Raw genomic sequence first — 17982 nt, 5'->3', positions numbered from 1 at the left:
CTAATTTAGGCCGTCATATTATATGGTTTAAATACCATGTCAGCAATCTAATATTTATTAATATTTATTATTGTAACCGCATATTCTGTTTATTTTTTCAGAGAAAAAAAAAACGGCTTTGGAAACGGGGAAAAAAAAGCCTGTTTTTTCTCAATTTTTTCCAGGCCTTCCCGTCTCTAGCAGCAGTAGAATTTCAGGGATGGCAGTGGCAGCTGTCCAAGGTACAGTGTAGACAGGTTTCAGAGGTGGTAGAATGCTCCACCAAATAGATCATCATCATTATTGTGGACACTAGTCCTGGACTTGTACGCTTTTTGTATGCTTTCTCCGTTTACTAACAACTTGGTGTTAGGGCATTAAAAGGTGATTATGGCTTGGTGAAAATTGTGCAGAAGGGAGTGTTGAATCCGATTTGCATCTCTGTGTGACATTAAAGGCCACATTATTCCTTCCGTTTTTTTGGTTTTGTTGTACATATGTCCCTCTTGTGGTAGCAAGTATTTTTTCCTGATCACCAGTTGCTTGTTTTGTGTGGCTTTTTTTTCCCTCCAGACTGCTGAATACCCACAAATTCTACGTCCTTGTTTTTAATACATTTTGTTTACTTTTAAACTGCCAGTGTAAAGTGTTCTGTTGTATGTTGTTTCCTTTTATCCTTTTTCATTTCCTCTTGTCAGATTCTAAGGCTGGCAGGCTGCTAGTGGGTGATACTGCTGTCTTGAGCCTTGGACTTTTACTTGCTTCTAGGCAGCCAACCCCAGAAGCTGTGTAAGTCATGTATACTTTTATTTATGTGGGTTCACAGTAGTAACCTAAAATTTACAATTACATCCTCTTGTGTCATAAATGCTATTTACTTGTTGAGTGATGTTGCTTTGTAGCTCTAAGATTCTGAATTCCAGTACAGGCAAGTGACGGGGGGGTTGATTTACTAAAGGCAAATAGACTCTGCACTTTGTAAGTGCAGTTGCTCTAGCGCTTGGTAAATGAGCTAAAACTTCACCTTGCGAAGAATACCCAGTCACATGCAAGGAAAAGTTAAAAAAAACAAAACAATGCACTTGATTGGATGATGAAAGTCAGCAGAGCTTTGCCTGATTTACTAAATTCTAGAGAAACTGCATTTGCAAAGTCTACTTGCCTTTTTAGTAAATCAACCCCAAAATGTATGAACTCACTATATTCATTCATGTTGGATTGTTTTACCCTCCCATGTTTATTCTTGGACACAGCACCGTCAAATATATTTGACTGTAAACTTGGTGTTTTGACTTTTTTATAAATTGGAATAAGTAAAGCTTGATTCACTGAGCAAAATGATTGCGTTCATCTTAAAATTAAGCCTGGTATATAGATTTTTAGGATGAAGCTGGGAAGTCTTGGACTGTAAGTTGGCTAGACTCTATTTAAAGAGTCAATCAACCTAAAAAGGGCCCATACATGGCAGTGCATCCAAAATGCAGCACAACATATTTTTTATATTGCATTTATATCACACTGCAGCATATATGTGAAATTTTACTACTTTTGAAAAACTGCTTTTTTTTGGTTAACAGTCAGAATGATGGGTGATGCTATCAGTTTGAACAAGTCCCTAAGGCAGCCCATACATTATTATTATTCAGGATTTATATAGCACCAACTGTTTACGCAGCACTTTACAAAATGAAAGTAGACATTACAGTTATAATACAGTTTGGTACAAGAGGAAACAGAGGGCCCTGCTCGTTAGAGCTTACAATCTAGGAGGAAGGGTTGAGTGATACAAAAGGTAATAGCTGTGGGGAATGAGCTGATGGAGGAAATAAAAGGCAGTTTACTAGTTAGAAGCAGCATATGCTTTTTACAGAGAGAGGTTTTCAGGGATCGTCTAAAGGTGGATAGATTAGGAGATAGCTGGACAGATTGGGGTAGGGAGTTCCATAGGATAAGATGAGAAGCTTGGGAAAAGTCCTGGAGGCGAGCATGGTAGGAGGTGACACGGGAACTAGAGAGCAGAAGGTCTTGGGAGGATCGAAGAGAGCGGTTTGGTTGATCTTTTGAGACCACGTTGGTGATGTACATTGAATATTTATTTTATTCAGCCAGCTGGTTGAACAACAAAAATCAGTCTACACATGATATTGCATTCTGACAGCAAAGAACCTTCCCAACTTTCAGAATACAATGGCCAGTGTTGTCGGCTACGCTGCAGGCTGGTTTTACACAAGTTGGTTAATTGATTGACTTGTCTACAACCAGCTTGCCCTTACAAGGATAGAAATTCGGCAGATCCCTGCTGAACTTGTTGAATTTCAGTTTGTTTCTACCCATTAAAGATTTAACTGCTTTTTCCATTATCTTACTAGCAGAACAAGTTCTGTTGAGGTTACTGCCAGCAAGCAGTTAAATATTTCTGTAACAGACTGAACTGCTTTACTGTAGAGCCCTAGCCTTATCTCATGTTGTCAGGATTCCTGATAATGGCACAATTGTGGTGTATTAATTTTGATGAGCAAATTGAGTGGCTGTCTGCAACAGGTGAAGTTGCCCATGTAGTTTGGCCATGTAGTTAGGTCAGTGTTTCTCAACTCCAGTCCTCATGGACCCCCAACAGGTCATGTTTTCAGGATTTCCATTATTTTGCACAGGTGATTTGATCAGTTTCACTGCCTTAGTAATTACCACAGCTGTTTCATCTGAGGGAAATCCTGAAAACATGACCTGTTGGGGGTCCATGAGGACTGGAGTTGAGAAACACTGAGTTAGGTTGAGAAAGGTTGCTCTATTCAAATATAGAATTTATTGTGGGGAAAATTTTTTTTCAAGTCGACTGGTTTCACGGAACCCCTGCTAATAATTAAAATATCTAGATTGTAAGCTTGAAAGAGCAGGGCCCTCGATCCCCTCATGTTTTGCATTGTATTGGTATTGTTCTGTCACATGTTCTGTCCCCCTTTATAATGTACAGCGCTGAGCGAACTATTGGCGCTTTATAAATACTGTATAATAATAATAATAATAATAATATCTACAGCTCATAATTCGCTAGTGTGATGGTCACTGCGAATAATGCTTCTTACATTTGTGGTCAATGCAAAATAGCCCCCTTACAGATGGCTAAAAAAAAATTATAAATATCAGCAATCTCTTCTGAGAGGTAGTCATTGCTCAAGGAGCCCTAGAAACCTCTAGAGTCTAGACAAATCCTAGGGGTCCATGGATCCCCAGGTTAAGAGACTGGATTACAGTGTGTTATTTTTTTTTTTAATTTATTAGTATGTGACCATAGTTTTGAAGATGCTGCAGGGACTTTAGCTGCTGAACAAAGTCCACATGTATGTACATAAAGCCAATTTTAAATGGCAACTCCAGTTTTGTGGGGAAGAAAATATTAAAACAAATATACAGCATGTACAATTGCGACACAAGTCATGTTGTAATTGAATGTTCTTAAAAATTACCTTTCCTTTTCAATATGCAGTGCTGTAATTTTCTTTAGAATGCAATATTGCTAGCTCATGCTGTTCTGTCCGTCCGTCCCCCAAATGTCCTTTCCTGCTTGTGTGATTGACTTGCTGATTTTCCCTGAAGTCTGCACTAAGATACAAGTCAGATTTTTGGCAACCCTGCAATAAAATGTCAGTTTTGGTGAGATACTCTCAAAGGGAAATCATGTCTAAGGGATGCAGACCCTGCCACTTTCCTCATTAGAGCCCTGCAGTTGCAGCAGCTGATTGATGATTATGAAACCACTCCTATTTAGATTCATTCTGCACATGGACAAAACTCCTTTTCTTTAGAATAAGAAAAGGTAGAAATCTATAAGAAAGTTAAAATCCTTACAATGTACATTTGAGGGGAATGTGTTTTTTTTAAAGTGGATTTACTCTTTAAGTACATTTCCTTGCCAAAGCAATTTGTTTACCTGATCAGAAAAGCTGTCTTTCATCCATATGAATAGATTTAAGAAAGCTTGTTTCATTATTTTTAGACTTTCTGCGAACACCCACCTGACATGCACTTTAGTATCTTTTAATCATTGTTGTAATTAGGTAGTTAGATAATGAAATGTCACTATTGTGTTCTGCAGAAGCACTTTGCAGCTATAAATAGACAGTGCACAATAGATAGGAAATGGGCAGTCACAAAGCCATATTATATATCTCATCTAATCATCATTTGGGCTGTGATTTGCTGCATTCTCCTGCAACCAATTAGCTCCGCTGACAAACTTTGTCCAAATTGAGGAATCAGTGCTGTTTGATGTTTTGTGCTTTGATGCTCTAACAAAGGACCTGGATCTTGTGGTCTGAGTGGTTTCCCCGTCTCTGCTCGCTTTGTGTAGAAATGGAGAACTCGTCTGCCTTTAGAACGTCAGAGTACTGTCTGGCACAGAGCCAAATCTGCAGAAGGAAATTTAGTTCAGCATTGCCATTGTAGTGCGTAGTACTTTACGACTTCCTTAGAAAGGCAGACTTCTGCCAGCATTGAGCAAAGAGGACATCTGTTTCATTGTTACCTTGTCAGGAAAATGCAAAATTTTAAATGCTTACTTAATTCAGTCAGTAGACCTATATCACATGTAGCAGGTAACAAACTTGATGCTGATAGCTCCTGACGTTTGTTTTGAAGTAAATCTACACCTTGCTGGTGGGAAAGGATAGACCTATTTCAGCGAATGTCAACTCTGAGGTCGATTATTGTGTCATGCTGTGACGTCACAGGAGAAAATCCCCTAATTTTTTCTGGGAGCGCAGATGAACAACACTGCTTTCACTCTTTGGGGTAAACCAATTGTATGGGAATTACATCATCTATGGCTGCCCTTTGCATCTCCCCTGCCAGTAGTCCCTAAAGATTTAAGCTTAGTACACGTGGGCCAAATAATAGAAACTGACCAACAATCTGCGCATGTGTACAGCAGTTGGTCCAACAGAAGCCAGCCATTCTGCATGCCCGAAAAAGGTCTGCAGATCGGCTCCCGATAAGTGCTCTTCGCCAGTGGCTGACAGCTCTGACCAGAGTGTTCTGGCAGGGGGGCCATCCCCCCTATCCGAACACAATGGCACAGCAGGGGAGATCACTGTACTAACATCAGATGGCTATACAGCAGCTCCTCCTGAGCTGTCAGATATTTTTCATTTAGCCTGCTGGGTTGAATGAAAATAACTAGTAGCGTGTACCCAGCTTTAGGGATTTAAAGATTGCGCCCTTTACAATATGAAACCTTAAGATTGCTGATAAGCATTACAGCCATTAGTTTTCCCACTCTACTCCCAATGAAGCAATATGCAAAACATGTTGAGTGAGGCCACAACGATCACCTGTTGACAAGTAGTAAATTATCACTAGTCCTGGATATATGGACGTGGAATGTAAACTGGTATTTACATTTTTGGCTGGTGCTGCATTGTTTTAAGATACAGATTTTAATTATGTGCTTGTCCAATTATTTGTATGAATAAAAGTAGTCATGTCATTTGTTGAGAGTTTACCTTTTAAAATTAAATATAGAGTAAACAATTAGCACAGACCAGATAACTATGCATGAAAGGGAATGCAAGCAGTACACTAAGGTAATTTTCACAAAACCAGCAAAACAACAATAAACAAAAAATAGTGCAACGCAAACAAAGCCTCTATAAACTGAGAATACGAAGCCCTAGGGCGTAGCACGTTTTTTCGCTTTCTGTCTTGCACTGGTGGGCAGTAACAATTTTTTGTAAGTGTGGTGTGTTTTTTTTTTGTTTTTTTTTTAAATAAGTTTTACAAATGGAGAGCACTATCCTGTTGCCCTTTGTGATTTAATATGTAAATCTCATGCCACCACAGGCTCCAGCTTCCTGAATTCCAGCTACAGTGAATTCCTCTTGGATTTACAACATAGGAAACTGTGTGTTTTCATGTACTTGTTAGCTCAGGGGTCCCATCCTTGAGGTGAACAGCTGGTTTACTCCTTGGCGGTGGGACACAGATTTTAGTCATTTGGATGTCGAATTCATCACTCAGTATTGGCTCTTTTTGCTGAAGATTTCTTCTCTGTCTATAGAGACTTTATTTGTTTGCACTGCACTATTTTTTGTTTATCACATGTTAAAATCTCCACAATGTGTGCTCCTCGCAGTGAGCACCCCATCAGTACACTGACTGTATCCTATATGCCGTGAGGGATTCCTTTTGGAAACTCAGGGGTACTTAGTACTGCATCCAGGGGTTCCAATTCATTTTTAATTTGGGCAAAATGTTTTTCTGAACTGCAGTTAGTTTTCTAAAGACCATTATTTGGTCATTTTATGTGTAACTTACGCAATAGCAAGAGCATGGCAATCTCCTGCACTTCTTTTTCAAGTAGTATGTGAGTTTCTAGCTTGAAATAAGTATCCATGCATCTGCCTTTGCATAGTAATTGATGGTAGGGTCTCACCAAAAATCTTTTTGCAACCAAATAATCCTATCAGATGTGTGAAAGTGACCTTTGACAGGTATCTGCAAATGCAGGAGGAGGGACCATTTGGGGTGGTCTTGGAGATTCTTATGGGAACCAAATACCTGTGCAGTATTAACCTAGCTGGCTTCCACCAGGGTAACGTTATCAGTGTCATATGAGATGATGAGAAAGATAACCAGTTATGGTCATCCTGAACTAGGTGAATTCAAATGAGTTCAGTAGAGTTTGCATTAATTGTTGGGGCAGGAAAAATTTTAGTGCTTCATGTTGATTTCAGTGACCTGCAGTCTGGGCAGTGTGCTGAATTTTTGTAGTATGGCCATGGCGTTTGGGGTTAACACTCCTGGGTTTAACAGGAGGGCATCCGCTATGAAGGTGCAGATTTTATGATGGTTGCCACCGGTTTCACTGGCTGAAATGGCAAGATTTGTTCTGAAAGACTGGGTCAAACTTTTGCACCACTAAATCTTCTATATTTGAGGAACATGGACAAGGCATACAGGGCCAAAATCCAAATTGGAAAATGACCATGCCTGTAACATTGACATTAAAATTAGAATAAGTGTCCCTTTCTATAAGGATGGCCTTAGATACTCCAGTGACCTCTAGTTCCCTCATCTGCCTTTTTAATGGCTTTTCTTGTAAATCCTTCCTTTCCACCAGGATGGGAAAACCCACGTGCATTTCAGCTTTGGATAGGTCTAAAGCTTAATGACATGTCTTGGTCCTGAGTTGTTTCACACTCTAGAGCACAGGTGTCAAACTGGCGGCCCTCCAGCTGTTGCCAAACTACAAGTCCCATGAGGCATTGCAAGATTGACAGTTACAAGCATGATTCCCAAAGGTAGAGGTATGATGGCACTTGTAGTTTCGCAACAGCTGGAGGGCCACCAGTTTGACATCCCTGCTCTAGAGAATCCATTTCCTGTGACTGAATATTTTCAGCACTTACAAGTCAAATACTTCTTACATTCTGTGATCCCACTCCCTAGTAAAGGGATAACCATGATACCCTTTGAAAAGTATTGCTGTAAGGACCCTCATTCTCTGGTCTTGATCTCTTTTTCTATACTTTAAACTTGTCACAGGCTCCTCCTCGCCCCATCATGTCTACATGCAGAAATGGAAATCGAATCTCCGTATCACCCTGGATCCACAACAATGGCAGCAAGTCTGGGAAGCCACCAAGTCATGCTTATAAACTATTGTACCGTTGATATCTAGTTCCGACTCGGGTCTCACATTACAAGCCCTGACACGAAGGGACCTGTTTCTGTGGCTGTCTAGAACCAGGCACTAATGTTTACGTTGCATATGGTTGACCTGCCCTTGTGTGTGTTTTTTTTTTTTTTTGTGCTTCATGGACCCAGGGGTCTATGATATGCTGAAAGTATTCTTTGGTGTTGATATTTAAATGCTACTTGGGGAGGTGCTGCTCAACTTGAAACTAGTTGGGCTTTCCAAGCGTCACTTCAGACTTGCAGCCTGCATTTTTACAGCTACCAAACAAATGTTAGCTAGAGCCTAGCGGTCTGTTTCCCTTTTACCTAGAGGCAGTAAAATCCTAGGTGCGTTGGATGCTAACTACTAACAAGTTGACCTATAAATTTACTGACACTACAGTATGTGTAATATCCACAAAATGTGGGCTCTGTGGGTCTCAAACTTTATGCCCAGATTTCAACTGCTGACTACACCTTATGAGAAGCAACTCCCGTCATCTGATATTGAGGGAAGCCTCCATGAATTCTGCAATGCCATTCAACTCTCCTCCCCCTTTCCTGCTTATTCTTTCCCCCCTTCTCTCTTTTTACAATTCTTTTTCTGTAGATTTATGTTGGCAGTATGAAAGAGCCTTGAGGTCACATACTGCCTGTCACGGATCCACGGTCGCCGCCACCAACAGGCGACAATCGCACGACCGTGACTAACAGTAATATGTCATGCCCACGGCGTCAGACCCCAGACCTTCTCACCAAACTCGTGACCGAAGGACCGGCCGATCTGAAACCGCGGTGTGACGCGCGTAACAAGGCCACACTCAGCTGCACCCAGCACAGCGATTGCCCAGCTAATGGACTACAATCGGTGCCTGCAGCCTAAATGCGCTTGTTACTGGGTCGGGTTAATTACGCAACTAACCCTCTACTGCCACCACCACTTTTGTCGGAGACTGGGAAACTCCCGTTATCAAATATACACTATAATGATTGAAATATTGATCTATATAGCATGGCCCGCGGACCTGTTATACAGAGATATACCAAACAGTAGCGTCTCTTCAAAGACAGGGATTTGTGAATTGCAAGTAAGCGCTTAGAAACAGTTTAACACTTTCAGAAAGAAAGATTTATTACTAAAAGGGTCAACAGGTGCGATACAATATTTACAAAGATGTCACAAAAATATATATATATATATGTATATAAAGACACAGCAAAGAGATAATTAGGAAGACGATTACAGGGTTAAGTTAGTTGCCCATATGCCTGGGTTTGCAGATCCAAGTTGTAGAGTAGGGTGATTTCTTGATCTCCTTTTGTTACGATGTTGCTGGGAGATCTCTGTGTGTGTGTGTGTGTGTGTGTGTGTGTGTGTGTGTGTGTGTGTGTGTGCTCTAACTCACTTGTCTCTTCTTAAAAGTCCCTCTCAAAGGGGAGGGGGGCTCTTACTACACGTTTTGGGAGTGGTCAGTGGGAAACTGAATTAACTATAGCTTCATAATACATGACATGAAACATACGGTTGACCTGAGGAATGTGCAATTACTCTGGTAAGTTTGATAATGTGTGGGCTTACGCCATTTTGGGTCAATGCTTCCCAGCCCTCTGAGAAATGTGGCCGTATTAGATGTAGGTGAGAAAGGTGATAGTTTTCCCAGCCTGCTGGCCTCACCAGGAATGTTTCTCCTGGGCTGACCCCCACCATCTGTCAGGAGATAACGTTGGTCTCTCAGGACTGGAAAGGGGGATGTGAGGAATGATCCAGGAATACCTCAAATAACAGAAGGAACAAGAAAAAAGAACTCCGCTTCCAGCTCTGATGAGCTGGTTTGTTACACTGCCCTCTTCCTAACGTATTGTACTATTTTGAGCTGTTGGTAGTACTACTCTGTACTGTTGGTCTTCGTGCAATACTTATATCTGCTGTATCTTTACTTGTTAGCTGTTCCTTTTAAAAATAATAAACTATTGGACAGAAAAATTACAATAAAAGTGATTTAAAGATCAGCCATATATCATAGGAAAGGAGCATCAGGTGGGTTATTCTTTTTCAGTGTGTTTAGAGAGGGATGTGCACCTGATGATATCACTTGCCTGTCTGCCTGACATAAATCCTTAGGGAAAAGTAAGGAGAGTAACTAGGCCTTTTTTTTTTTTTTTATGGCTATGTCCTTTCACTGCCTGAAACAATCTTGGAGATGCAAGTATACAAACAAATAAAACACAGCCAAGGTAGGTCTCTGGGGTGGGAGCACCATTCTGCTTTAAATTGTTCTTGTTCCAAGGTTTATATTTCTTCTGCATGCCAGTGGAAATGCAGCTCAAGTGGTGAATTCCTTCTGCCTACATTTCCTAGTTTAGCATTGAAACAATCTCACTCATTATATTATATTATATTCTCATATATGACAGTAAATTGATATTGCTAGCCTGAAGGTGATTTAGTGTGTGGGAAGGAAGGGAAGACTGTAGGACAAAGCATGGGTTCCTAGAGTGTGTAGTTTACTTGTATTTTGTAACTGATTACGTTGTATAGCAGGTATGCGATTAGTGCGTTTCTAAATACAGTTGGTCCTTTCACTGTGGGGTTTTTTTTTTTTTTTTAATCCATTATTTCCTCCTCTGAAAACTCCTGAACCCACTGTTCTACCTTATACAGCTGACTTCAACATGTAACCCTTTTCAGTAGCATGTGGGAAATCCTTTTTTTTATAGATGTTTTTTTTTTATTGACATTTTGCATGCGGCATTAACTCTCGAGTCTCCCAGAATCTCATGGTGGAATGATCAGGCACTTAATTGGACCTAGTTAGGAAAATGTTATTCGAATACTGCATTTGCATCTGCAGCTGTCTGCCAGAGGCTTGATATGAATCCTCACACTTTTTGTCTCTGTGCAGTCTAGGAGTTATGTAACAGGCATCAGGTACTGCAAGCGCCTGTCTGCGTGGGTAGGAGGGCACTGTGCTCACGCAGAACTGGAACCAGGGAGGTGAGTCAGTCACAGCGAACTGTTCTGGATGGCATCCTGTTTATAGGTGTAATACACTGTGCCTCTTTCAAATGTTTTCCTATGAGATGAGTGAGTAAAACTACAGTGATGGTCCTCACCTGCTCTCAAAAGTATGGATCAAAAGGTGATTTCATGACACTAGGTCTTTAAGTTGTGATCGTGGCATATGTCAATGTTTGCACATTAGAAGAAAGAAAGAAAGAAATGCTGTGTTGGATGAAAATGTATTAATTGTTTTGCATGATCTCGGGTAAGGAATGAAGGACTAAGGTAGACCTAAATTCTGACATGTCAGCTACGGAAGTTTGATGTGCTTTTTTGATGAGTTGTCTCCTGCACAATGTTACACTGTTGTGTTTTCCTCTACAGCTGCGTTGCTCTGTCATCCCTCTTTTCTGAGACTTGCATATTCTTTTACTGCCCACTCTTATTGTGGGAGCTTTGCCTTTTATAGTGCATTGGCTGAGGACCAGATTTACTCCTTGTGTCTTGGACAATGCCAGCTCTGTTTATCAGACATGATGTTGTTTGTTTGTTGTACACAATTAAGGGAAGTGATATTATTAGTGTTGCCTCATGACTTTGTGACGTGTTAACCCCTTTCACACTGGGGCAAGCAGCAGTTCAAAAAGGCAGTGATTCTTTTCATATTGCATTATTCCTATAATCCTGAATTGTTTAGTTACAAGTACTACCACAATGTGAATTATAATTTAATTGGAATGTAAATGCCACACCACCAATTACTCTAAATGATTGTACTGGAGTCATCGCTAAGAGTGCTAATAGATATAGTAGTTCTCTAATATCTATACATTCTTTAAAGCGTAACTAAACTCTCTCAATTAGTATTAAATATGTTTAAAACATTATGCTGCTAGCATTAGTAAATAGATAGGAAGGTATATTTTATATTTAAAATATTTGAAATGTCTTGCGAGCCAGAAAGCAGAAAAAAACTCCTTATTGAACACTTTAAAGTAGGATCGCAACCTCTAGCACATAACTACCAATGTGGCAAAACGCAAAATAAAATAGTGTTGCGCTCCCAAACCTCCAATTATTATATTATTATTTAAATCACTTAATCTCTATCCTAAAAATCATATGATAGGAGAAATGTGTATAAAAAATACCAATAATTAAAAATGATGTCTGTGATTAATCATAAATTATAAATACTGATAATCTTATGCTTTATATCAATTCAAATTAACCTAGTGCATAAATGAATAAAAACAATAAAAAATGAAAAAAATGAAAAAAATTTTTTTTGAAAAAAACGTCCCATATAATAAAAGTGACTTTGTGCTGAAAAATCTTCAATCTATATTGATTATATATCCGTGACTGCTTGTGAATCCTCCCAAAAGTGAAGATGTACGCTCACCTCATTGGAAGCCTGCAATTAGGCTATATAAGCATTCGGTTCTCCTCCCTTGGAACCTACTTGTTAGGAACTCTTGCTTTGAGATAATAGATATCCGTAATAGACGATATGTGCTGTGGATCACTTCTCCAGAGGATGCAACTCCTCTATATTCACATCTCCTCCATGCGGTTCTCCACATATAAAAAAGATCTCGACATGGTGCTTTATCTTTTATAAAGATCGGCTTTATTTGCTCAGAATATGGCACTCACATATATTGTATTCAGACAGTGGTAACTCGAATACGATCCGAAACTTCCGCTGACTGTCGGAGCTGTACACCCGTGGTCCGGCAAACGAACTGACTCCCTCCGAGTGACGTTACAGTCCCACCCCTACGCGTTACGCCACTGGTCACGTGGCTTCATCAGGGGGATTTGATTGGTCCGTCACTCGCACATTGCCGGCTTATAAAGCACGGCTCAGCCATTTTAATGACTATCTGCTGGAGGCAGCCATTTTCCTGGAGGTAAATCTAATTTGAAGACGCTGTCTTCTATTGCTACATGTGATAATAGTAACACTTTAATCATCCCGGAGGGGTACATAGTAGCACAATTCCGCAGTCAGCGTGGATATAGTCAATCTACCCAATAACATAAATATGCAATATATAGCAGTGATGGTACATCCATGTATGGGGTAAGCAAACATTAACAAGAAACAAAACATATAAAATTACATCAATAAATATAATATTTTAATATAAAACAAATTGTTATTAGAAATAAAATAAAAGTAATAAATGCTAAAAATAAAATTTAAAAAATATATGTAAAAAATATATATAAAAAATATATAATTTATACACACCTATAACATAGTGTGTAAATAGATATGCCAATTAATGATACATGTATCTCTAATGACAACCTAGCTATAATAACACTAGGAAGTGCCCTATCAAAAACTGGCTTGATGAGGTGTATGAGGAGCCAATTAGAACAGAATACCGACCTGATCCTATTCCGATGTATCTCCACCACACCCCATCAAACCTCTAGATAATCATAAAAAGGACTATATTATAGGTGGTAAATCTAGCGTGTATTAACCTAATCTAAATATCACTGATAAAACATGATAAATCAAAATCCTTATTTAATCCTCCTGGCGCTAAACTACCCAACTCATAAATCCAAAAGGATTCCTTTTTACTTATTTCGCGTACTAGATTATCCCCCCTCCAGTGTGAATAGTGTTTGGTGATACCCCAAAATTCTATTTTATCTATATCTTGATTGTGGTGAATTTTAAAATGTACTGATAAGTGATGGTATTTGAATCCAATATCTATATTGTGTACGTGTTCTTGCATACGTTCTTTAAGACTTCTCTTTGTACGACCTATGTATAGATAATTGCAAGGACATTTTAAGGCATACACTACACCTGTACTGTCACAAGAAATGAATTGATCTATTTTGTATTGTTTACCATTCCTCGGATTTGTAAATGACTCTCTACATCTTGGATTCGAGTGTGTTTTTCTGCAACTGTAGCACCGACCACATTTGTAAAACCCAGTTCCACTAAAGAAACTTAAGGTGTTTTTCAAAGTTTGGGGGGGTTCTAACACATTTTTAACTACTCGATCTCGAATGTTTGGTGCCCTTTTATAAATGAACCTAGGTTGTTCTTTAACAATATTTTTCAAGGTTTTATCAAGTTGGAGTATATTCCAATGTTTATTTATAATTTTTTGAACATCTCTATATTGTCTATTATACGGTAATACTATAGATAATTCTTGTTCTCTAACCTTTTGTTTCTTCTTCTCTTCTAACAATGTTGTTCTGTCTATGAGTTTTATTTTACTTCTTTCATCCAATATAGTTTCTTTCTTATAACCCTTATCTACAAACCTTTGAACAAGTATTTGGCTTTGTTCTCTATAATCTTCAATATTAGTGCAATTGCGTCTCAACCTGAAAAATTGTCCCCTTGGTACATTTTTGATCCATGGTCTATAATGGCAGCTATTAACGGGGATATATGAATTACGATCAGTTTTTTTGAAATATATTAGCAATACTGGGTGCAAAACGGGCGCCCATGGCAACACCCCTTATCTGCAAGAATAAATATTCTTCTCTCTCTAAGAAACAAATTAAATTTCTGATTAAATGCATTAGATTTTGTCTCAGCCATAACTATTTTTGGTATAAGGGTGAGTACTACTTGCAGATAAGGGGTGTTGCCATGGGCGCCCGTTTTGCACCCAGTATTGCTAACTTGTACATGGCAAAATGGGAGGAGGAAGTAGTATTCACCAATATAAACAACAATATAGCCATATATGGCAGATTTATTGATGATATCATAATATTGTGGAAAGGCGATACATTGTCATTGATTACTACCAAAATTTAAATTTAAATACTAAAAACATTGTATTAAGTTGGAACATCAATGATAAAGAAATAAATTTTCTAGATCTTACATTAGTGAATACAGATGAAGGTATAATAACTAAAAATTATTTCAAAAAAACTGATCGTAATTCATATATCCCCGTTAATAGCTGCCATTATAGACCATGGATCAAAAATGTACCAAGGGGACAATTTTTCAGGTTGAGACGCAATTGCACTAATATTGAAGATTATAGAGAACAAAGCCAAATACTTGCTCAAAGATTTGTAGATAAGGGTTATAAGAAAGAAACTATATTGGATGAAAGAAGTAAAATAAAACTCATAGACAGAACAACATTGTTAGAAGAGAAGAAGAAACAAAAGGTTAGAGAACAAGAATTATCTATAGTATTACCGTATAATAGACAATATAGAGATGTTCAAAAAATTATAAATAAACATTGGAATATACTCCAACTTGATAAAACCTTGAAAAATATTGTTAAAGAACAACCTAGGTTCATTTATAAAAGGGCACCAAACATTCGAGATCGAGTAGTTAAAAATGTGTTAGAACCCCCCCAAACTTTGAAAAACACCTTAAGTTTCTTTAGTGGAACTGGGTTTTACAAATGTGGTCGGTGCTACAGTTGCAGAAAAACACACTCGAATCCAAGATGTAGAGAGTCATTTACAAATCCGAGGAATGGTAAACAATACAAAATAGATCAATTCATTTCTTGTGACAGTACAGGTGTAGTGTATGCCTTAAAATGTCCTTGCAATTATCTATACATAGGTCGTACAAAGAGAAGTCTTAAAGAACGTATGCAAGAACACGTACACAATATAGATATTGGATTCAAATACCATCACTTATCAGTACATTTTAAAATTCACCACAATCAAGATATAGATAAAATAGAATTTTGGGGTATCACCAAACACTATTCACACTGGAGGGGGGATAATCTAGTACGCGAAATAAGTAAAAAGGAATCCTTTTGGATTTATGAGTTGGGTAGTTTAGCGCCAGGAGGATTAAATAAGGATTTTGATTTATCATGTTTTATCAGTGATATTTAGATTAGGTTAATACACGCTAGATTTACCACCTATAATATAGTCCTTTTTATGATTATCTAGAGGTTTGATGGGGTGTGGTGGAGATACATCGGAATAGGATCAGGTCGGTATTCTGTTCTAATTGGCTCCTCATACACCTCATCAAGCCAGTTTTTGATAGGGCACTTCCTAGTGTTATTATAGCTAGGTTGTCATTAGAGATACATGTATCATTAATTGGCATATCTATTTACACACTATGTTATAGGTGTGTATAAATTATATATTTTTTATATATATTTTTTACATATATTTTTTAAATTTTATTTTTAGCATTTATTACTTTTATTTTATTTTATTTCTAATAACAATTTGTTTTATATTAAAATATTATATTTATTGATGTAATTTTATATGTTTTGTTTCTTGTTAATGTTTGCTTACCCCATACATGGATGTACCATCATTGCTATATATTGCATATTTATGTTATTGGGTAGATTGGCTATATCCACGCTGACTGCGGAATTGTGCTACTATGTACCCCTCCGGGATGATTAAAGTGTTACTATTATCACATGTAGCAATAGAAGACAGCGTCTTCAAATTAGATTTACCTCCAGGAAAATGGCTGCCTCCAGCAGATAGTCATTAAAATGGCTGAGCCGTGCTTTATAAGCCGGCAATGTGCGAGTGACGGACCAATCAAATCCCCCTGATGAAGCCACGTGACCAGTGGCGTAACGCGTAGGGGTGGGACTGTAACGTCACTCGGAGGGAGTCAGTTCGTTTGCCGGACCACGGGTGTACAGCTCCGACAGTCAGCGGAAGTTTCGGATCGTATTCGAGTTACCACTGTCGGAATACAATATATGTGAGTGCCATATTCTGAGCAAATAAAGCCGATCTTTATAAAAGATAAAGCACCATGTTGAGATCTTTTTTTATATGTGGAGAACCGCATGGAGATGTGAATATAGAGGAGTTGCATCCTCTGGAGAAGTGATCCACAGCACATATCGTCTATTACGGATATCTATTATCTCAAAGCAAGAGTTCCTAACAAGTAGGTTCCAAGGGAGGAGAACCGAATGCTTATATAGCCTAATTGCAGGCTTCCAATGAGGTGAGCGTACATCTTCACTTTTGGGAGGATTCACAAGCAGTCACGGATATATAATCAATATAGATTGAAGATTTTTCAGCACAAAGTCACTTTTATTATATGGGACGTTTTTTTCAAAAAAAATTTTTTTAATTTTTTTCATTTTTTATTGTTTTTATTCATTTATGCACTAGGTTAATTTGAATTGATATAAAGCATAAGATTATCAGTATTTATAATTTATGATTAATCACAGACATCATTTTTAATTATTGGTATTTTTTATACACATTTCTCCTATCATATGATTTTTAGGATAGAGATTAAGTGATTTAAATAATAATATAATAATTGGAGGTTTGGGAGCGCAACACTATTTTATTTTATATTTTATATTTACTTGTTTTTTTGGGGTTTTTTTGTTTTTTTACATTGATTCATTTGCTTCCTGGTTTATGGCATAGGCCAAATGATGTCATACATCCCAGGAGTCTACATGGACATTTATTTTCTTTCGTCTGGAGGGAGGGAGGGGAGCCTTTCTCGGTTAAGCACACCCTCCTGGCTGAGTTAATGTGGTTGTAATAGCTGAAGGTTTTTAAACTTTTATGCATTCTCTACATTAAGGTAAAAAAAAATCTCTGCAGTTCCCCAGTCATTCAACCAGTTGAGCACCCCCCCTCCTCTGCTGTCAATTGTCTAGTGCAGTGGTCGGCAAGCCGCGGCTCGCGAGCCACATGCGGCTCTTTACCCACTCTAATGCGGCTCTTCTGTGTGCCGGGCGCCCGCTCCCCTCCCTCCTCTCGGTCGGCCGCTCCCCTGCCTCCTCTCGGTTGGCAGCCCCAAAAGTCCGCGCGGACCTTTTAATCCGGCCCGCGGATGTGGCTGTCAGGATGTGTGTAGGCGGGGCAGCGTGCCGAACGTGAGGGGAGGGGAGCTAGGCTCCTCTCACAGTCCGCCCTGAAGACCCGAACGGCGCGGGAAGACAGCGAGAGGAACGCAAAAGGTAAGTGAATTGACACGGGGGACTTGGCTTACTAGAAGAGGGGGGGGGGGAATAGTACTGTGGGGGATGAAATACTATATGAGGGATGAAATACTATATGGGGGATGAAATACTATATGGGGGATGAAATACTATATGGGGGGATGAAATACTATATGGGGGGATGAAATACTATATGAGGGATGAATTACTATATGAGGGATGAATTACTATATGAGGGATGAATTACTATATGAGGGATGAAATACTATATGAGGGATGAAATACTATATGAGGGATGAAATACTATATGAGGGATGAAATACTATATGGGGGGATGAAATACTATATGGGGGGATGAAATACTATATG

The 17982-nt window shown here is 38.7% G+C and overlaps 1 protein-coding gene across 1 annotated transcript in view; it reads left to right on the top strand.

The window, feature by feature from the left end:
• PIK3CB (phosphatidylinositol-4,5-bisphosphate 3-kinase catalytic subunit beta) overlaps positions 1-17982 on the top strand; it is a 258840-nt gene that overhangs the window by 150103 nt on the left and 90755 nt on the right. The window lies entirely within an intron of this gene.

The sequence above is a fragment of the Staurois parvus genome, unplaced genomic scaffold (assembly GCF_062004578.1).
Source record: "Staurois parvus isolate SC_StPar_1 unplaced genomic scaffold, SC_StPar_1.0 ptg000270l, whole genome shotgun sequence".
Taxonomy (NCBI): domain Eukaryota; kingdom Metazoa; phylum Chordata; class Amphibia; order Anura; family Ranidae; genus Staurois; species Staurois parvus.
Note: the sequence above shows the minus strand (reverse complement) of the source record. Positions and strands in the feature narration are given on the sequence as shown.